Source organism: Sminthopsis crassicaudata, chromosome 2 (assembly GCF_048593235.1).
Source record: "Sminthopsis crassicaudata isolate SCR6 chromosome 2, ASM4859323v1, whole genome shotgun sequence".
In the NCBI taxonomy this organism is placed as follows: domain Eukaryota; kingdom Metazoa; phylum Chordata; class Mammalia; order Dasyuromorphia; family Dasyuridae; genus Sminthopsis; species Sminthopsis crassicaudata.
This window is the reverse complement of record NC_133618.1, coordinates 341,494,398-341,517,867: the sequence shown is the minus strand read 5'-3', so window position 1 is coordinate 341,517,867 and position 23,470 is coordinate 341,494,398. Positions and strand designations below refer to the sequence as shown.

Genomic DNA, 23,470 nt, shown 5'->3' with positions numbered 1-23,470 from the left:
TCTGGATGTGCTAAGGCAGGGGGATGTTTCTGCATTTTCCCAGTGCTACTTTGAAGCACATGGTGGTCTCTGTAGGCTGTCTGCTTACCAGAATCTTCAATGAAGCACATCATGTTCTTGGAGCTAGCTAATCTATGCCCATTCCCCTGGCTATGCTGAGACCAGGTATTGGTGTTGCTTTTTGCCTGCTCCATCACACTAGGACTCAGGATCTCCAATAGGTTTGTTGAGGTAAGGTCTAGTTTTGGCTTCTGGAATACTTCCTATCCTGAACTATGCTCATCTTTTATCCTAATAAGACAGAGCTGTCTTGCCAACCTTCCAAGTTTTTTGGCTGAAAGATTGTATTGCCTTATCTTTTTGCTGGTTTTGATATTCCAGGATTTGTTTGGGGGTGCTATTGTATGGTTGTTTGGAGGCGAATGTTGGGTAATTTATTGCTTACACCACCATCTTGGCTCCTGGAAGTCACTAGCCAAGAGTATATGTATATTACAAAACATTACTATGTCACAAAGAATAAATTATTAAAAATATTTGATTCCAGGGTTTTTTTGATTGAAGATTAGATCAGTGCAACAGATTAAATAAACACTACCCAAAAGCTAGTGTCTAGTGTTAGACAAACTAAAGAACACAAATAACTGACAAAGGGTTTCTTTATTTTACAAGAATTGCTTGAAATAAAAATATAGCAGTTTGTTCAAATGTAGTTAGGTCACCAGATTAATATACCATAAGAAACTATAAATTTTTTTTTTTACATTTAAGAAGTCAAATTTGCAAAAGATTAGAGAATGAGTCTATCTTCTACAAAATTATGTTTGGAGATTTGGAGCTGTAAGGGAAAATTATAACAAGATTTTTTTGAAATTATATACCCACACTGCTCTTTCTGACTCTCTTAGTAATTATGATGACTACTCCATTTTTAAGGAATTGTTGTCTATAGTAATATATGTAATTATCACCTGAATTAAATTCACCCATGCCTATTCATTTAAATTCACTGAAACCCAAGATGTATATGTTTAATCTTTCCATCTCTCATTCAGCTTGCTATTAAGAGATTTTACATTCCAGATTTCTTTATGCAATATTACATCTTTATAGCATCAGACTTTTCTTCACTACCAGACACATGTGCAACTGAGCTTCCTTTTGATATCTCTTTTACTACATCTTTTTGCAAGGTTTTGTTGACAATATATAGTTCATGATTTTTGAGAATTTACATTATATTCTACTACTTTGTTACATGTATTAATTATTTCAACTAATTTTTTTATTTTTTTTGAGAAAAAATATTCTATAATAAAAGTATTAGCAAATAGAGAATTAGCATTAGAATAGTGCAGTTAACCAAAGAACCAAACCTCAGGCTTAAAAAATTTCAGTCTGAAGAATACTGTTGGTGGGGCTCCTTTCTCAGTTAAGTCCTCTTTTTACCAAAAATGTATCAAAACAAGTCTTTATGAACGTGGCCGCTGGCCCTTTCTTTTCTTCATTTTCCCTCCAGCGACCTTGTTCCTTATACCCATAGCATTTTCTGCATCATCTTTATCATCTTGCAGACATTTGCTTTTCTCTCCTTGATCCCTCATCTCCATGTGGGCAAATCTCTGGGCTTCTGCCACACGCTCTGTCAGCAGCATGACTTCTTCTTCCTGAGTTGGGAAGACAGGAAGCTTCTTTCCAATTAGGTGTTCTATACGCTGGTAGAGTTCCACATCATATTGTGTGACAAAAGTGATTGACTTTCCAGAATGCCCAGCTCGAGCTGTCTGACCCACTCGATGGATGTAATCTTTGGAATGGGTAGGGATATCAAAGTTGACTACGACATCCACATGGGGAATGTCAAGACCGTGACTTGCAACATCAGTGGCTAGCAGAATAGATCTTGCTTTTGCCTTGAATTTATTAAGAGATCCCAGGCGTTTATTCTGACTCATCTGTCCATGGAGAGGGATAGCAGTGAATCCAAGATTTCGGAGTAGCAAGGCTGTCCTCTGAGTGTTGTTACAGGTGCTACAGAATACCATGAAGAAATTCCCTGCTAACTCATTCAGAACATAAACCAGGTAACTGTCCTTAGATTTGGAGGGAATAAAGAGGTAATATTGTTGTAGTTTCTCAACAGTCTGGTATTTGGAAGATATAGCACATTTCACAGGATTCTTCAGAGCTGCTCGCTGAAGTTTTTACACCTTTTTAGTCATGGTAGCAGAGAAAAGAAATGTTTTAAGGTCTCGTGGAATTAATTTCAGAATCTTATCAACCTCTGTCTCAAAGTCCATATTCAATATTCGGTCTGCTTCATCCATAACCAAGTACTTGAGGGCTCACAAGTTGAAACCTTTTGTATTTTCCAAGTGGTCAATCAGTCGGCTAGGTGTTGCTATTATCACATGTGGTTTTTTTGCTAAGGCCAAAGACTGAGACATGCTATCAATTCCACCCACAATTACCGCACATTCAACTCCAGTGGAAGACCCCAAAGCTTCAAATTGCTCTGAGATCTGAAAGGCCAATTCCCGAGTTGGGGTGAGAACCAGAGGAAAAAAAATGTTGTGGTGTCTCTAACAAAGCATTCAAAATTGGTAAAGCAAAGGCCCCTGTTTTTCCAGAACCTGTTTCTGCCAGACCAATGATGTCACGACCTTCTAGCGCCATGGGAATGGCTTCAATCTGGATTTTGGTTGGCGTCTTCCTCCCCAGATGGTCACAGGCATCGCACAACACCTCCATTACTCCCAGGTCTTTAAACGTTTTAGTTTCCTGAACTTCCTCAGTCTCCTTTGGTTCCAACAAGCAGGCAGCAGAATCGTGCTCAGTGGTCCTCAACTAATTTTTATTGTCTTTAGGTATGTTCAAGTATATAATCATATCATCTGCAAAAAAACCCCATCATTTTGTTACCTAATTGCCTATTTTGATTCTTTTGATTTCTTTTTTTCTCTTATTGCTGTTACTAGGATTTTCAATATAATATTGAGTAATATTGTTGACAGTGAGCATCATTATTTCTTACTGGAAAGATTTCTTCCATGTCATGCCTATTACAAATAATACTTAATGGTGATTTTAGATAAATGCTTCTTATCAATTTAAGAAAAATCCATTTATATCTAACTCTTTCAAGTGTTTTTAATAGAAATGTTATACTTTTCTGTGAACTGGACTATGTTATGAGATATTGATCTTTACAGTATCAGACTTGTTCACCACCAGATACATGTGCAATTGAGCTTCCTTTTGGTTTTGACTCAGCCATTTCATTTTTTTTCTGGAGCTACCTATTAAAATTACTAGGTGCTAACTCAGTTGTCTAATTTATCATGATACTTAACAATTCTTTAGCTCAGAGTTCACACCTTTAGTTCAAACCTTTAAAGTTTACACCTTTAAAGAAGCTAGCTCATTGGTTGTAAGTAGTTACCACAAGCCTCTGGAGTACCCACAAGCCCATTCTTTGGGAGGATAAAAGGCGACAACATTGAGTGGGCAGAGCAGTCTGGAAGGAGGCAATCTGGAAGAAGAGAGTCTGGAAGGGTCAGTCTGGATTGGGTCAAGGACAAGACTTCCCAGAAGAACTTCAAGGAAACTGGAGTAGATTCAGAGCCAGGATTCAGGAAGAAGAGGATTTGAGATTCTACCTTCGTTCTGGCTGGAGGCTCCAGAAGCCTCCCAAGAAACCTGCTCACAGAGTACAGAAAAGAAACCTCCTCCCAGAGGATAATTGAGAGACAACAGAACATTACAGCTACCTAAAGTTGTCTTCTATTCTTTTCCAGTAAATGTGTTGTAAATAGTAAATAGTGGTTTTATGTGAGTTCTCATATATCTAGGAGGGGACTCTCCCAGGATATAATAGTGCAGAGACCATCATTTCCTCCAGTCTAATCTCAGGCATGTAGAGAATTAGGAGCAACCCCAAATTCTTTTTCAATCTGACTCTCTCCAACACAACACACACACACACACACACACACACACACACACACACACACACACACACACACACATGACATGTAAATTAAATCTGTGATGTCTCTAATAATAAAATGGCCCTGGTCCTTAACAAGACCAACCATTCTACTACATGGATTAATAAATAAATGAAAAATATTTTATTAAAGGTGTGTGCCAAGCTCTATACTAAGTTCTGGAGATACAGAAAGAAGAATAAGTGAAAGGAACAAGCCTACTATATGTCAGGCATTATGCTATGCTCTGGAAAAACAAAGACAAAAGGACAAAAGTTCTGATTTCAAGAAACTCACTGTGAAAAGCAAGAATATTCCTATTATATCTTTTCTGACTTCCATGAAATCTTTGATGCAACTTTCTCTTCCTGTGTAACTTGATTGATCCCAGCTTTCCCAATGCAGCTTCTTGATATGAGGACATTAAGAGTCCCAGCCAAGTATAGTTAGGTCTCTTAGATTTTTGGAGTGTCTGATAGCATGCAAGTTAACATACTCAATTACTTATTGATCATGTAGATCCTTTTCCAGTTTGAGATGAGAAAATCCACATCCAGAAAAGCTATATATCTTTGCTCTATATACTTCTTGTATAAGGGCAAAATAAACTATTTTTTGTTAAAGTTTAATGGCTTTCACTGTCCTATTTCATCCCCATATCAAAATCAGTTATAAGTTAAAATACATCTCACAAAAATAAAGATAGATCTAAACAATGTGAAAAATATCAATTTTCATGGGTAGACTGAGACAGTATAATGAAAATGACAATTCTACTAAATTAATTTCCTTATACAGTATCATACAATTCAAACTACCAAAGAATGACTTTATAGAGTTAGAAAAAATAAAAGCTAAATACATCTGCTGATCCACTGATGTGTAAACAGGGCAGAATAGTCAACACTGCTGTATTTTGAGTAAGAGCCTCCCAGTAGATTCCCTGGCACACTCAATTTCTTCATTTGAATATTGTCTGTTCATATCCTTTGACCATTTATCAATGGGGAATAACTTGTATTCTTATAAAATTGACTCAGTTCTTTATATATATATTTAGAAATGAGGCCTTTATAAGAAATACTAGCTGTAAAATGTGTTTCCCAGCTTTGTGCTTCCCATCTAATCTTGGTTGTCCTGATTTTGTTTGTGCAAAACCTTTTTAATTTAATGTAATCAAAGTTGTCCATTTTGCATTTCATAATGTTCTCTAGTTCTTCTTTGGCCATCAATTCCTCTCCAAAGATCTGATAAACTTGCTCTCCTAATTGTCTTTTTTTTCCTTTTTTTTTTAATTTAATTTTTATTTTATTTTATAATTATAACTTTTTTTGATAGTACATATGCATGGGTAATTTTTTATAACATTAACCCTTGCACTTACTTCTGTACAGATTTTTTCCCTTCCTCCCCCAACCCCCTCCCCCAGGGCAGGCAGTCTTATACATGTTAAATATATTACAATATATTCTAGATACAATATATGTGTGTAGAACCAAATTTCTTGTTGCACAGGAAGAATTGGATTCAGAAGGTAAAAATAACAGTTTACACTCATTTCCCAGTGTTCCTTTTCTGGATGTAGCTGATTCTGTCCATCATTAATCAATTGGAATTGGATTAGCTCTTCTCTATGTTGAAGATATCCACTTCCATCAGCATACATCCTCATACAGTATCATTGTTGAAGTGTATAATGATCTTCTGGTTCTGCTCGTTTCACTTAGCATCAGTTGATGTAAGTCTCTCCAAGCCTCTCTGTATTTCTCCTGTTGGTCATTTCTTACAGAACAATAATATTCCATAACATTCATATACCATAATTTACCCAACCATTCTCCAATTGATGGACATCCATTCATCTTCCAGCTTCTAGCCACTATGAAAAGGGCTGCCACAAACATTTTGGCACATACAGATCCCTTTCCCTTCTTTAGTAGTTCCTTGGGATATAAGCCCAGTAGTAGTATGGCTGGGTCAAAGGGTATGCACATTTTGATAACTTTTTGGGCATAATTCCAGATTGCTCTCCAGAATGGTTGGATTCTTTCACAACTCCACCAACAATGCATCAGTGTCCCAGTTTTCCCACAGCTCCTCCAACATTCATCATTATTTGTTCCTGTCATCTTAGCCAATCTGACAGGTGTGTAATGATATCTCAGAGTTGTCTTAATTTGCATTTCTCTGATCAATAGTGATTTGGAACACTCTTTCATATGAGTGGAAATAGTTTTAATTTCATAATCTGAAAATTGTCTGTTCATGTCCTTTGACCATTTATCAATTGGAGAATGGCTTGATTTCTTATAAATTAAAGTCAATTCTCTGTATATTTTGGAGATGAGGCCTTTATCAGAACTTTTAACTGTAAAAATGTTTTCCCAATTTGTTACTTCCCTTCTAATCTTGTTTGCATTAGTTTTGTTTGTGCAGAAACTTTTTAATTTGGTGTAATCAAAATTTTCTATTTTGTGATCAATAATGGTCTCTAGTTCTCCCTTGGACACAAACTCCTTCCTCCTCCACAAGTCTGAGAGGTAAACCATCCCCTGTTCCTCCAATTTATTTATGATTTAGTTCTTTATGCCTAAATCTTGGACCCATTTTGATCTAATCTTAGTATGTGGTGTTAAATGTGGGTCCATGCCTAGTTTCTGCCATACTAATTTCCAGTTTTCCCAGCAGTTTTTGTCAAAATTTGGGATCTTTGGGTTTGTCAAACACTAGATTGCTATTTTTATTCACTATCTTGCCCTGTGAACCTAACCTATGCCACTGATCAACTATTCTATTTCTTAGCCAATACCAAATGGTTTTGGTGACTGTTGCTTTATAATACAGTTCTAGATCAGGTACAGCTAGACCACCTTCACTTAATTTTTTTTTCATTACTTCCCTTGAAATTCTCGATCTTTTGTTGTTTCATATGAATTCTGTTGTTATTTTTTTCTAGGTTATTAAAATAGTTTCTTGGAAGTCTGATTGGTATAGCACTAAATAAATAGATTAGTTTAGGGAGTATTGTCATCTTAATTATATTCGCTCGGCCTATCCAAGAGCACTGAATGTCTTTCCAATTATTTAAATCTGACTGTATTTTTGTGGCAAGTGTTTTGTAATTTTGCTCATATAATTCCTGACTCTCCTTTGGTAGATATATTCCCAAATATTTTATACTATCGACCATTATTTTGAATGGGATTTCTCTTTGTATCTCTTGCTGTTGGATTGTGTTGGTAATGTATAAAAATGCTGAGGATTTATGTGGATTTATTTTGTATCCTGCAACTTTGCTAAAATTCTGAATTATTTCTAATAGCTTTTTAGCAGAGTCTTTGGGGTACTCTAAGTATACCATCATGTCATCTGCAAAAAGTGATAATTTGATTTCCTCATTTCCTACTCTAATTCCTTGAAACTCTTTCTCAGCTCTTATTGTTGTAGAGTTTCTAGTACTATATTGAAAAGTAATGGTGATAGTGGGCAACCTTGTTTCACTCCTGATCTTACAGGGAAAGGTTCTAGTTTATCGCCATTACATATGATGTTTACTGACGGTTTTAAATATATGCTCCTTATTATTTTAAGGAATAGTCCATTTATTCCTATACTCTCAAGCGTTTTTAGTAGGAATGGATGTTGGATTTTATCAAATGCTTTTTCTGCATCTATTGAGATGATCATATGGTTTTTATTAATTTGATTATTAATATGGTCAATTATACTAATAGTTTTCCTAATATTAAACCAGCCCTGCATTCCTGGTATAAATCCCACTTGGTCATAGTGTATTATCCTGGGGATGATTTTCTGAAGTCTATTTGCTAATATCTTATTTAAAATTTTATGGCATCATTATTCATTAAGGGAATTGGTCTATAGTTTTCTTTCTCAGTTTTCGATCTACCTGGTTTAGGTATCAGTACCATGTCTGTGTCATAGAAGGAATTTGGTAGGCCTCCTTCAATCCCTATGTTTTCAAATAATTTATATAACATTGGGGCTAATTGTTCTTTAAATGTTTGGTAGAATTCACATGTAAATCCATCTGGTCCTGGGGACTTTTTCTTAGGAAGTTGGTTAATAGCTTGATCTATTTCTTTTTCTGAGATGGGACTATTTAGACTACTTACTTCTTCCTCTGTTAATCTGGGCAAGCTATATTTTTGAAGGTATTCTTCCATTTCATTTAAGTTATCGAATTTATCGGCATAAAGTTGAGCAAAGTAGCTCCTAACTATTGTTCTAATTTCCTCTTCATTAGTGGTGAGTTCACCCTTTTCATTTTCAAGACTAACAATTTGCTTTTTCTCTTTCCTTTTTTTAATCAGGTTTACTAAGGGTTTGTCTATTTTGTTGGTTTTTTCATAGAACCAACTCTTAGTTTTATTAATTAATTCAATAGTTTTTTTTACTTTCAATTTTATTAATCTCACCTTTTATTTTTTGAATTTCAAGTTTTGTGTTTGTCTGGGGGTTTTTAATTTGTTCCTTTTCTAGCAATTTGAGTTGTAAGCCCAATTTGTTGGCCCTCTCTTTCTGTATTTTATGCAAGTAGGCCTGTAGAGATATAAAACTTCCCCTTATTACTGCTTTGGCTGTATCCCACACATTTTGGTATGATGTCTCATTATTGTCATTCTCTTGGGTGAAGTTATTAATTATGCCTATGATTTGCTGTTTTACCCAATCATTCTTTAGTATAAGATTATTTAGTTTCCAATTATTTTTTGGTCTATTTTCCCCTGGCTTTTTATTAAATGTAATTTTGATTGCATTATGGTCTGAAAAGGATGCATTTACTATTTCTGCTTTACTGCATTTGATTTTGAGGTTTTTATGCCCTAGTATATGATCAATTTTTGTATAGGTTCCATGAACTGCTGAGAAGAAAGTATACTCCTTTCTGTCTCCATTTAGCTTTCCCCAAAGATCTATCATATCAAACTTTTCTAGTATTCTATTTACCTCTTTGACTTCTTTCTTATTTATTTTGTGGTTTGATTTATCTAATTCTGAGAGTGCAAGGTTGAGATCTCCCACTATTATAGTTTTGCTATCTATTTCCTCTTGCAGCTCTCTTAATTTCTCTTTTAAGAATTTAGATGCTGCACCACTTGGTGCATATATGTTTAATATTGATACTGCTTCATTATTGATGCTGCCCTTTAGCAGGATATAATGCCCTTCCTTATCTCTTTTAATTAGATCAATTTTTGTTTTTGCTTGATCTGAGATGAGGATGGCTACTCCTGCTTTTTTGGTTTTGCCTGAAGCATAATAGATTCTGCTCCACCCTTTTACTTTTAGTTTGAATGTCTCACCCTGTTTCAGGTGTGTTTCCTGTAAACAACATATAGTAGGGTTCTGACTTTTAATCCAGTCTGCTAACCGCTTCCTCTTTATGCGGCAGTTTGCCCCATTCACATTTATGGTTAGAAGTACTAATTCTATATTGCTTGCCATCCTATTAACCCCTGCTTATGCTTTTCCCCTTTCCTTCCCTCTTACCCCCCTACCCAGTATTAAACTTGTGAACAGCCCTCCCTTTTTAGGATCCCTCCCCCACCTTAAAGTTCCTCCCCTTATTTTACCCCTTTTCCTCAAAATTTCTGTATTCCCTTCCCCTTAGCTTACTCCTTCCCTTTCACTTTTCAATGAAGTGGAAGAAGTTTCACCATAAATCGAATATGTGTATTGATACACACTATGTTCATCTCCCTCCATTCTTTCTCTCAGATACAATAGGTTACCTTTGCCTCTTCATGAGATGTAGTACCACCACTTTACACTTTTTTATGATATAATTTCCTTTCCACCTCTAGTTTCTAAGACAAATTGTACATATGTTCTTTACATATTTTTTTGGCAAAAGTATAGTTCTCAAGATTTCTTTTTACCTTTTTAGAAATCTCTTGAGTTCTGTATTTGAAGATCAAACCTTTTATGTAGGTCTGGTTTTTTCATCAAAAATAGATGGAATTCATTTATTTCGTTAAATGTCCATCTTCTTCCCTGGAAAACGATGCTCATTCTTGCTGGGTAAGTTATTCTTGGCTGCATACCAAGTTCCTTAGCCTTTTGGAATATCATGTTCCAGGCCCTTCATTCTTTTAATGTGGACGCTGCTAGATCCTGGGTTATCCTTATTGTGGATCCTCCATATCTGAATTGCTTTTTTCTAGCAGCTTCCAATATCTTTTCCTTTGTCTGATGGTTCTTGAACTTGGCCACTATATTTCTTGGCATTTTGATTTTAGGGTCCCTTTCAGTAGGTGATTTTTCAATGTCTATTTTACCCTCTGTTTCCAGAACGTCTGGGCAGTTCTCTTTGATAATTTCCTCGAAAATAGTGTCCAAGCTCTTTTTTTCCTCACATTTTTCAGGGAGTCTGATTATTTTCAAATTTTCTCTCCTGGATCTGTTTTCCAGGTCTGTTGTCTTTCTGATAAGGTACTTGACATTCTTTTCAATTGTTTCATTTATCTGGTTTTGCTTGACTACCTCTTGGTTTCTCCTTGAGTCATTCATTTCTACTTGTTCCAGTGTAATTTTCAATGATGTATTTTCTTCACTCACTTTTTTTATATCTCTTTGTAATTGTCCAATTGAGTTTTTTCTTCTATGGAATGTTTTTCCATTTTATCCATTTTATTTTTTAGGGAGCTGTTTTCTTTTTCCAGCTCACTAATCCTGTTTTCCTTGGAGTTGTTTACCTTTTCCAGCTCACTAATCTTGTTTCTCAATGATTTGATTTCTTTATCCACTCTGTCTTTGAATGCATGGAATGACTTCTCCAGGCTCTCTTGCCAAGCTTCCCGTTCCTTTTCCCATTTCTCTTCCAGCTCTCTTGTGAGAGCCTTTTTGATTTCCTCTAGGAGATTCTTTTGTATTGAGGAGCAGCTCATATCCCCCTTAGGGGATTCCTCTGGGGACAGTCTGTTTTTAGTCTCCTCAGTCTTTGAAGTCTGCTCTCTCTCCATACAAAAGCTGTCAATGGTTAGAGCCCTTTTGAATTTTTTGTTCATTTTGTCAGAGTAGGAATCGAAGAAAACAATGTGACAAGAGAAACAATTGTTCTGTTTTTGGGGGGATGGGGCTGGATGGTATTAATGGGCTTCCTCTACAGACTGGGGGTAGGGCAGCAGAGAGCCACTAACAGAACAGCAATGACTGTACTGAGTCTGCGCTCTGAGGCTCTGAGAACTCGCTGAGTCAGTCCAGGTGGGGGTTGGGGGTGGCCGGGTTCTGAGAGACGCTGGCTTTCTGGGGTTTTAATCTTCACCTCCGGTGTTTACACCCTCTCCGCTGCTCCTAGCTTGCTGCCAAGACTGAGTATCCACACTGGGGAAAAAGTCTTTTTGCAGAAACGGCAGAGAGCGTACCCCTCCCCCTCCGGTCTGAGCTGTGTGAGCTGCCTGTCTCCCTCTGGCTTGCCTGCCCTCAGTCTGCACCCAGTCTGATTGACCCTCCCCCGAGCAAACACAGACCTTTTCTGGCGACTTTCAAGGATGTCTTCTCTTGGTGATTATTTGTGGATTTCTTTCTGGGTCAAGCATTAAGTATGAGGCTTGTCATGAAGTAAGTTCTGAGAGAAAATGAGGAGCTCAAGCAGCTGTCTGCCTCCATGCCGCCATCTTGGCCAGAAGTCCCCTCTCCTAATTGTTTTATCATCTTACCCTTTACTTCTAAATCATATGCCCATTTTGACCTTATTTTGATATGGGATGTGAGATGCAGGTCTGTGCCAAGTTTCTGATATATTATTTTCCAGTTTTCCCAACTCCAAGCCAAAGCTCAGAATTGCAGAAGAAGCTTAGGAAAGCACCTCCTTTACCCAATGAATAAAGCTTGACCATAAAAGTTAAAGAGAGAGAGAGAGAGAGAGAGAGAGAATACAAAAGAAAAGGAAAGAAAATGTGCAAGAAACAGAAACAAACCTTGACTATAGAAAGCTACTATGGTGAGAGGGAAGACCAAAATGTCCTCAGAGGAAATCTCAAAAAGGGATATGAACTGATCTCAAGCCCAAGGACACTCTTTGGAAGTGCTCATAAAAGACTTTGAAAGACAAATAAGAAAAGTAGAAGGAAAAATTATGGAAAAAATGAGAGGTATGCAAGAGAGAGTCAACAGTTTGGAAAAGGAAGGCATTTCCTTAAAACATACAATTGGCCAAATGAAAAAAAAAAAAAAAAAAGCACTGAAGAAAACATTTTCAAACGTAGAATTAACCAAATGGAAAAGGAGATACAAAAACTAATTGAAGAAAATCATAATGTTAAAATCTAAAATGGAGCAAATGGAAGCTAATGCATCTATGAGATGTGAAGAATCAGTCAAACAAACTTAAAAGAATGAATAAATAGAAGAAAATGCAAAATACCTCATTGGAAAAACAGCCAACCAAGAAAATAGATCCAAGAGAGACAATTTAAAAATAATCAGTCTACTTAAAGGCCATGACAAAAAAAAAAAAAAAAAAAAAAAAAAAAAAACAAAGCCTAGATAGCATTTTTCAAAAAATCATCAAGAAAAACCACCTGATTATAGTAGAACCAGAGGACAAAATAGTCATTGATATGATCTATTGACTATCTCAAGAAAGAGACCCCACAAAGAAAACCCCAAAAACATTGATGCAAAACTTAAGAACTATAATCTCAAGGAAAAAAATACTGCAATATACCATAATAAAACAATTTAATATCAAGAAGCAACAATCAGGATTACCCAGATTCTGACAGTTTCTAATAATGAAGGATCAGAGGGCCTGAAATACCACATTCTGGAAGGCAAAAGACCTGGGGTTACAACCAAGAATTAATTACCCAGCAAAACGGAGCATCATCTTTCAGGGGAGACAGTGGATCTTCAATGAAATAAAAGACTTTCAATCATTTCTATTGAAAAAGCCAGAACAAAAAATTCAGTCTTCAAACAGAAGACTCAAGAGAAGTATAGAAAGGTAAACTGAGGAATTTTACATACATACATATATTATTTAAAGGTTAAACTGTTATATCCTTAGGTAGGAAAATGATATCTGTAACACTTCAGAACTGCATTTACTACTAGGGCACACAGAGAGGGGCATCAAATGAGCAGAGGATGTGGGTGTGAATGGATTCCGATAAGATGATATAAAAAAGATATTAAAGGGTAGAAAAGGATTGTCCTGGGAGAAGAGAAAAGGTGAGGTATAATGGAATAAATTAGATCTCATGAAAAGGCACTTTTCCCATGAAAGAAGAGAGGTGAATGAGCATTGCTCTGAAGCTTGATCTCATCAGTTTTGCCTCAAAAAGGGAATAACTTAGGCATTCAATTTGACATAGAAATTTATCTAACCCTATAAAGAAGTAGGAAGAGAAAGAGGAAAGAAGGATAGAAAGGAGGGCAGAAACATTAGGGGGAAAAAAGATAAGAGAAGGGAGGGGTGATAGAAGATAAAAGTGAATGGAGTAGGTTAAAGAAATAAAATATTACTATGAGAAGGGGGAAGGGTGATAGAAGATAAGGTAATGGATGTGGGTGCATAAAAAAAAAACTGAACAAAAGCAGAACAGACAGTATTCCTTAATACTAAGGAAAAGTGAAAAGAGAAAATAAAAGTACATACAGGGGAGAAAATAGGATGGAAGGAAATACACAGCTGTAATCATAACTGTGAATGTAAATGGGATGAACTTTCACCCAAAATGGAAGCAAATAATAGAGTGGATTCAAAAATAGACTTCTACAATGTGTATTTTACAAGAAACACATTTGAAATAGAGAGACACATACAGAGTAAAGGTTAAAGGCTGGAACAGAATTTCTTATGCTATAGCTGAAGTAAAAGATGCAGGGGCAGCAATTCTGATCTCAGATAAAGCAAAAGTAAAAACAGATCTAATTAAAAGAGATAAGGAAGGAAAGTATACCTTGATAAAAGATACCATGAATAATAAAGTAGTAATGATGTTAAACGTATATGCACCAAGTGGTAAAGCATACAAATTCCTAGAGAATATATTAATTCACTTATAGGAAGAAATAGACAGCAAAACTTTATTGGTGGGAGAGCTAAACCTTCCCCTATCAGAATCAGACAAAGCTAACCATAAAATAAACAAGAAAGAAAGTAGGGAGGTTAATAGAATTCTAGAAAAGCTAGATATAATAGACTTTTGGAGAAAATTGAATAGAAACTGAAAGGAATACACCTTTTCTTTGGCAACACATGACATATACACATAAACTGACCATGTATATGGGCATAAAAACCTCACAATCAAATGCAGAAAGCTGAAATAGGAAATGTTTCCTTTTCAGATCACTATGCAATAAAACTTATATGATCAGGGAAAGATAGACTAAAAGCCAAGTGGAAATTAAATAATCTAAATCTAAAGAATAAGTAGGTCAAACAACAAATCACAGAAACCATCCATAATTTCATCCAAGAGAATGACAATAATGAGACAACATAGCAAAATATTTGGGATGCAACCAAAGCAGTTCTTAGTGGAAATTGTATATCTCCACATAGCTATTTTAATAAAATAGAGAAAGAGGAGATCAATGAATTGGTCTTGTAACTAAAAAAAGCTAGAAAAATTAAAAATTAAAAAGCCCCAATTAAAGATCAAATTAGAAATTCTGAAACTCAAAAGGGAAATTAATAAAATTAAAACTAAGAAAGTTATTGAACTAATTAATAAAACTAAAAGTTGGTTTTATATTTAATAAATAAATAAACTTTTGGTTAATTTGATTAGAGAAAGGAAAGAAAAAAAAAATTACCAGCATCAAAAATGAAAAGGACAAACTCATTACCAATGAAAAATAAATTAAAGCAATAATTAAAAATTATTTTTCCCATTTCTATGCCAGCAAGTCTGAAAATCTAATTGAAATGGATACATATTTACAAAAAATATAATTGTTCAGATTAACAGAAGAAACAAATTATGTAAATAGACCCATTTTCTAAAAGAAATTGAAAAAATCATCAATGTACTCTCTAGAAAAAATCTCCAGGGCCAGATGAATTTACAAGTGAATTCTACCAAAATTTTAAAAACAATTAATTCTAATATTATATAAACTATTTGGATAAATAGGTAAAGAAGGATTCCTGACAAATTCCTTCTATGATAAAAAGTTTTTAGAAGGATGAAAGATGATTTGGCTTTTTTCAGTCACTTTATTTATAATACCTCATCAGAAAAGTTTCCAAGAAAATGTTTACAAATTGTGAATGATATTTAACAATTTATTTAGGCACATATGTGTCTATATAGTTAATAGCAATTCATCTTGAAGTTCAATATATCTCTTTATATATGTATCTTGTTTCCCCAAGATGAGAATCTAGAGAAATTTCTATGATACATCCACTGTAATCTGTATATGAGGGTTCAGAGCAGAACAAATTTTCTCATAGAAGAATCTTGTTGGAACATAGGGAATCAAGATAGGCACTGATCTAAAATAATAGTGTTTCCATGTATTTGGAAGTAAGTATAATTCCTGGGTTTATAGGTCATGCAGGGCTTGTAGCTTTGTGCAATAATATTAATTTTGGGGTTTTTGTGAGCTGTGCAGTGTAGACTTTGCAAAAGCACTCTAATTGATTTCCTATAGATGATAAAAATTTAATTGAAGAGAGAATATAAGGGAGAGATATATGACTTTCTCCCCAATTTAGCTGATATAATCCTATAACTGTAGTGAGGTTTTAATCATAAAAAGATGTGTCTGTACCTATCATCTTTTTATTAGATAAGAAATTACTGGACAAGGTCAAGAAAGAAAGTGTAATTTATTGAGCAAACAAGCCAGCTCTGTTCTAAATATTTCCATAAATTGCAACAGTTCTAGTTAAAGAGTTTTTAACTCTTTGTGGAAGAGGCACCTTTGACACATAAGGCCAGACTTAGAGAGGCACTGATGAAATTATTTGAAGGAAGAAGCGGCTTCAAGGAGCATGATCCCTAGCAATCTAAATTCAGACTGAGTAAAGGAGCAGACCTTAGAAACCAAGGATGAGATCTCAGTAAAATGAAAAGACTTCCAACCTCCAAAGTACCAAGAAATATGAATTATCTTTTCCAAGTGTATATTTTATATGTGCAACTTGTTTCCAGTAACACTCATGTCAAAAATTATTTGTGTATTTTTAAAAGAATATGCACCAGGTTTATATGTGAATTTTTAAATTAAATTTTGTTACTATAGCAGTTTTGGTAGATAAGGCATATTCTTATGCCTTATACTACATTTTTGCTAAGTGTTAATTGAATCTATTGTCTAACTATCAAATAACATAGTAATGAGGACTTGTGAACTCTAATAATAGGAGTTACTATCCCAAGAATTATTACTAGATCTGAGGGCCACTGCTACTCTTTTAAAAGCCAATATGCAAGTGTAAGCATAAGTTAACAGAGTTCTATCTTTCCTCTAATATCGTTTCTGAAATTATAAATACATCAAGATCAATCAGAAATAGAGAAAATTTTTTCAAGAATTTATCATTACATTAAGTCATTCACAACAAATATAAAAATATTTCTTTAAAACAAGTGACAAAATTCTAAAACTCACAAAATTAAGGGAAGGTTCCCCTTGGCCAAGTGCCCTCACAAGAGGCAGCCTACAAGATGAACTAGATAGTAGACTTGGATGGTTGTCTTTATCTTTGGAGAATTATTCTATTGTTTCTTTGATTTGCTCTTTTAGCAACGATTTTTAGGATGAGTTATTTAGTGTCTAATTAATATTTTTGTGTTAGACTTATCCAAAACTAAGGAAGAGGTATTGAAGTTTCCTGTCAGGAGGGGGCAGAGCGAAGATGGCAGAGAAGACACACGCGAATTTCTAAACTTTCTCTTACCCCTAATACCAACTATTTAATTCAGCCTCAAAAATAGCTCTGGACTGGTAAAAACCACAAAGATTAGAAACACAACAACTTAATAGCTGAAGAGAATCTGGAATTTTATCAGAAAAGGTCTGTCCTGACAGGTGGAGAAAAAGACCAGGGGCAGACAGTGATAGACTAAAGGCTAGCATATTGTGCAAACTGGGCTGAGGAGGCCTTTGGGGTTAGAAAACCTACAGAGACAGAGGATTCTGGCATAGTCTAATTGCTCTACTCTGCTTGCATAGCAGCAGATCAGCAGAGAAATCAAGCCACTTAAAGAAAAAAATTCCAGGAACTGCCTATAGCTACCCCAAACTAGAACTGACTCAGCATAGATCACAGCACAGCTATGCAGCTGCCTTCTGCTGTCTGGGGCTTTTCCTTGGGGCAGTTAAGAAGCTCCAAGGCAGTGGGACACAGCCCAGGGCAGCTTCTAATCTGCACAGGGCTTGGCTTGAGGCAGTGGAACTTCCACAACAGCAAAACATCCGTAACAGTGACTGTGCTTCCCAGGGCAGAGACACTTCTGTTCTGTGTGGGGGGGCTATTCGCTGGTCAGCTGCTAATATCCACAGCCACACAGTAAGGGGAAGGGATTTGGCCTGGGGTGTGATGTTTTCACTGTTCAGCCTCTTGCCTCAGGGCAGTTGCTAGGCCACACAGTGGGGGTTCTTCACTGGCACTCTTGCAGCCCAGCTGTGCTAACCAGCCTGAACCACTTCTGGGGGGGGGAAGGGGGATCTCTCTCCCAGAGCACCCTTGTACCTTTGCAGCTCATTCACAAGACATCTGCCGTCCATATTATCCCTGGCAGAGGAAACTAGTAACATCCTTACTCTGAAGGCAGACCCCCAAAGGGTTTTTAAAAATGAGTAAAAAAATGAAGAAAATGATTGACAGCTTCTGTACAAAAAAAGAGCGGGTTTCCAACCCTGAGGAGATTAACAGCAGACAGTCTCCAGATAATACCCTGAAGGGGAATGTTACCTGGCCCCCATCACATAACTCTCTCCTAGAAGAGACTATTAAAGATATCAAAAGAGAGTTAGAAGAAAAATGGGCAAAGGAAAGAGAAGCTATGCTAGATAGTAACAACATCCTGAAATTTGAATTGGAAAAGATAAAGAATTCACAGGAAGTGCAGGGAAACGAAATTTGTGAATTGGAAAAGGTTAAAAAAAATCACAGGAAAGTAAGATCTGTGAATTGGAAAAGATAAAAAATTCCCAAGAAAGTAGGATTTGTGAATTGGAAAAAGAAAATAACTCACTTTAAAAAAAAATAGCAAAATGGAAAAAATTCCATAGAGCAAAATAATTCATTTAAAAACTCAATTGGACATATACAAAAAGAAGTAAAAAAAGCAAATGAAGAAAATAACTCATTAAAAATCAGGACTGAACAAACAGAAATGAATCAATCAAGCAAAACCAAAAAAATGAAAAGCTGGAGAATAACGTCAAATATTTACTGGGAAAATCGACAGACCTGGAAAATAGATCTAGGAGAGATAATCTGAGGATTATGGGATTTCCTAAAAATGATGATGAAAAAAGAGCTTAGATTCCATTTTACAGGAAATCACCAAAGAGAACTGCCTAGAGATAATAGAACCAGAAGGTAACATAGGGATTGAAAGAATTCATTGAAAACCTTCTGAAAAAAGGCCCTAAAAAAAACTCCACGAAATATTGTGGCCAAGCTGCAGAACTATCAGACTAAGGAAAAACTATTGTAAGCAGCCAGGAAAAAAAAACAATTCAACTATTGAGGTGCCACAATAAGGGTGACTCAAGATCTGGCTGCATCCACATTAAAGGATCTAAGAGCCTGGAATCTGATATTCCAAAAGGCAAAAGAACGTGGAATGCAGCAAGAATAAATTATCCAGCTAAATTTAGCATTTTCTTCCATGAAAGAAGATGGACATTTAATGAAACAGAGGAATTCCATTTGTTTCTAAGAAAAAAAAAAAAACAAAACAGATCTAAACAAAAAATTTTGATCTCCAACCACAAGACTCAAAAGAAGCAGAAAAAGGTAAAAGGAACTCTTGAGAACTGTATTTCTGTTGTGGATATACAGAAAGTCCACATGTATAATTTCATATTACTGATATAACATAAAAAAGAGAAGTAGAAATGGAAAGGGGATAGTGTCTAAAAACAGGAAAAGGGGAGATAAAAAGAGAAACTACATCCTAGGAAGAGGCAAAGAAAAGTTATCATATCTGAGGGAATTTAGAGAGGGGGAGGTACATTGGGTGAATCTTACTCTCATCAGAGTTGGCTCAAAGAGTAAATAATTGACATATTTGTTTTTCAGAGAATTCTCTCTCACCTCATTAAAAGGGGGGAGAGGAAAAGGGAAAAGGAAAAGGAGAATAAGGGAAGGGAACAAGAAAGGGGAAGGGATTTAAAAGGAGGGGGGAGGGATACTAAAAAGGGAGGGCTGCGTGATACAAGTGGGGCCTATAAGTTTAATACTGGGGAGGGGGTTCAGGGGGGAAAGGGGGGAAAAAAGCATAATCTGGGAATAATATGATGGCAGGAAATACAGAATTAGTCATTTTAACTGTAAATGTGAATGGGATGAACTCTCCATTAAGTAGAGGCAGATAGCAGACTGGATCAAAAGTCAGAACCATACAATATGTTGCTTACAGGAAACGCATTTAAAGCAGGGAGATACTTACAGAATAAAGGTAAAAGGCTGGAGCAGAATCTATTATGCTTCAAGTGAAGTCAAAAAAGCAGGATAGCTATCCTTATCTCAGATCAAGCAAAAGCAAAAATTGATCTATTTAAAAGAGATAAGGAAGGAAACTATAGCCTGCTAAAAGGTGGCATAGACCATGAAGCCATATCAATACTAAACCTATATGCACCAAGTGGTATCGCATCTAACTTCCTAAAGGAGAAGTTAAGGGAGCTGCAAGAAGAAATAGACAGAAAAATTATAACAGTGGGAGATCTCAACCTTGCACTCTCAGAATTAGATAAATCAAACCACAAAACAAATAAGAAAGAAATTAAAGATATAAATACAATATTAGAAAAACTAGGTACGATAAATTGTTGGAGAAAACTGAATGGTGATAGAAAGGAGTATACTTTCTTCTCAGCAGTTCATGGAACCTATACAAAAATATATTAGGACATAAAGATCTCAAAATTAAATGCAGGAAGGCAGAAATAATAAATGCTTTCTTCTCAGATCACAATGCAATAAAAACTAAATTCAACAAGAAGTTAGGGGTAAATAGACCAAAAAAAATTGGAAACTAAATAATCTCATTTTGAGGAATGATTGGGTGAAACAGCAAATTATAGAAACAATAATTTCACCCAAGATAATAACAACGATGAGACATCATACCAAAATTTGTGGGATGCAGCTAAAGCAGTAATAAGGGGAAATTTTATATCTTTAGAGGCTAATTTGAATAAAATAGAGAAAGAGAAGATCAAGGATTTGGGCTTGCAACTTAAAAAGCTAGAAAAAGACCAAATTAAAAACCCACAACCAAATATTAAACTTAAAATTCTAAAATTGAAAGGAGAAATTAATAATATGGAAAGTAAAAAAAAACTATTGAATTAATAAATAAAACTAAGAGTTGATTTTATGAAAAAAAAAAAACAATAAAATAAATAAATCTGATAAATCTGATCAGAAAAAGGAAAGAGGAAAATCAAATTTTTAGTCTTAAAAGTGAAAAGGGGGAACTTTACACCAATGAGGAGGAAATTAGAGCAATAATAAGGAGTAACTCTGCCCAATTTTATGCCAATAAATTTGATAACCTAAGTGAAATGGATGACTACCTCCAAAAATATAGGCTTCCTAGATTAACAGAGGAGGAAGTAAATTGCTTAAATAGTCCCATTTCAGAAAAAGAAATAGAACAACCTATTATCAACTCCCTAAGAAAAAATCCCCAGGATCAAATGGATTTAAATGTGAATTCTACCAAACATTTAAAGAACAATTAGCCCCAATGTTATATAAACTATTTGAAAAAATATGAATGAAGGAGTCCTACCAAAATCCTTTTATGACACAGACATGGTACTGATACCTAAACCAGGTAGGTTGAAAACTGAGAAAGAAAACTATAGACCAATCTCCTTAATGAATATTGATGCTAAAATCTTAAATAAGATATTAGCAAAAAGACTTGAGAAAATCATCCCCAGGATAATACACTATGGTCAAGTAGGATTTATACCAGGAATGCAGGGCTGATTTAATATTAGGAAAACTATTAGTATAATTGACCATATTAATAATCAAATTAACAAAAACTATATGCTCATCTCAATAGATGCCAAAAAAACATTTGATAAAATCCAATATCCATTCCTACTAAAAACACTTGAGAGTATAGGAATAAATGGACTATTCCTTAAAATAGTCAGGAGAATATATTTAAGACCATCAGTAAGCATAATATGTAATGGAGATAAACTGGAACCTTTTCCAGTAAGATCAGGAGTGAAACAAGGTTGTCCATTATGACCTTTCCTATTTAATTTTGTATTAGAAATGCTCAGCATTAAGAGCTGAAAAAGAGATTAAAGAAATTTGGAATAAGAATTCATTATTTGACAAAAACTGTTGGGAAAACTGGAAATTAGTATGGCAGAAATTAAATATGGACCCACATATAACACATATACCAAGACAAGATCAAAATGGGTGCATGATTTAGGTGTAGTAAAGAATGAGATCATAAATAGATTAGAGGAACATAGGATAGTTTACCTGTCAGACTTGTGGAGAAGGAAGGAATTTTTTACCAAAGGGGAACTAGAGATTATTATTGATCACAAAATAGAAAATTTTGATTACATCAAATTAAAAAGCTTTTGTACAAACAATACTAGTGCAAACAAGATTAGAAGAGAAGTAACAAACTGGGAAAATATTTTTACAGTTAAAGGTTCTGATAAAGGCCTCATCTCCAAAATATATAGAGAACTGATCCTAATTTATAAGAAATCAAACCATTCTCCAATTGATAAATGGTCAAAGGATATGAACAGACAATTTTTGGATGATGAAATTGAAACTATATTCACTCATATGAAAGAGTGTTCCAATCATTACTGATCAGAGAAATGCAAATTAAGACAACTCTGAGATACCACTACATACCTGTCAGATTGCCTGAGATGACAGGAAAAAATAATGATGAACGTTGGAGGGGCTGTGGGAAAACTGGGACACTGTTGCATTTTTGGTGCAGTTGTGAAGAAATCCAACCATTCTGGAGAGCAATTTGGAACTATGCCCAAAAAGTTATCAAACTGTGCATAGCCTTTGATCCAGCAGTGCTACTACTGGGTTTATATCCCAAAGAAATACTAAAAAGGGGAAAGGGACTTATATGTGCCAAAATGTTTGTGGCAGCCCTTTTTGTAGTAGCTAGAAACTAGAAAATGAATGGATGCCCATCAATTGAAAAATGGTTGGGTAAATTATGGTATATGAATGTTATGGAATATTATTGTTCTGTAAGAAATGACCAGCAGGGTGAATACAGAGAGGTTTGGAGAGACTTACATGAACTGAGTGAAATGAGCAGAACTAGGAGATCATTATATACTTCAACAACGATACTGTATGAAGATGTATTCTGATGGAAGAGGATATCTTCAACATAGAGAAGATCTAATTCAGTTCCAGTTGATCAATGATGGACAAAATCAGCTACAACCAGAGAAAGAACACTGGGAAAGGATTGTAAACTGTTTGCACTATTGTCTTTCTACCCAGGATACTTTTACCTTCTGAATCCAATTCTTACTGTACAACAAGAAATTCGGTTTTACACACATATATTGTATCTAGGATATAGTGTAACATATTTAACATGTATGGGATTGTCTGTCATCTAGGGGAGGGAGTAGATGAGGAGTGGAAAATTCAGAAAAGAAGTGAGTACAAGGGATAATGTTGTAAAAATATTACCCATGCATATGTACTGTCAAAAAATTATGATTATAAAATTAATAAAATAAAAAAAAGAAGTTTCCTGTCAGTAGGTGTTAATGCCTATGTCTTCTTGTAGCTCACATATTTCCTTTTTGAATCTAGCTAGAAACTATAGAATTTGAATTGTATAAGCTTATTTACTGATATTAGCTTATTGATTACCATTCTTTTCAACATAATATAGTTTACTTGCTTTTTCATTTTTATTTTTTGAAAGTTAGTTTTTGCTTTATTAGGTAGACTGATTGCCATTTCTCCCTCTTTGGATTTACTTATACCATAGAATTTCTTATCTCCATTTTTTGTGTGTTTGTCTTTATTTTTTAAATGTGTTTCTTCTAAATAACAGGGTATGGGATTGTTTTGTTTTGTTTTCTTATCCCATCATTCTCTTACATTTGATTGATTGATTAATTCACATTCAAACATGTTCATGTTCAAAGTTATAAAAATTAAGTTTATATTTCCTCTATCTGTTTTTTATATAGGTTTTTTCAAGTTACTATTTTTCCTTCATCTGTTAAAGTAGTATTCCTTCAGTTTCTTTAGTTACTTAAATCTTTTT

At 34.9% G+C, this 23,470-nt stretch overlaps 1 pseudogene; it reads right to left on the bottom strand.

Annotated features, from left to right (window-relative positions):
• Positions 1–1,414: 1,414 nt before the first annotated feature.
• The window catches only part of LOC141552828 (putative ATP-dependent RNA helicase DDX47 pseudogene), a 68,853-nt pseudogene continuing 46,797 nt past the window's right edge, over positions 1,415–23,470 (bottom strand).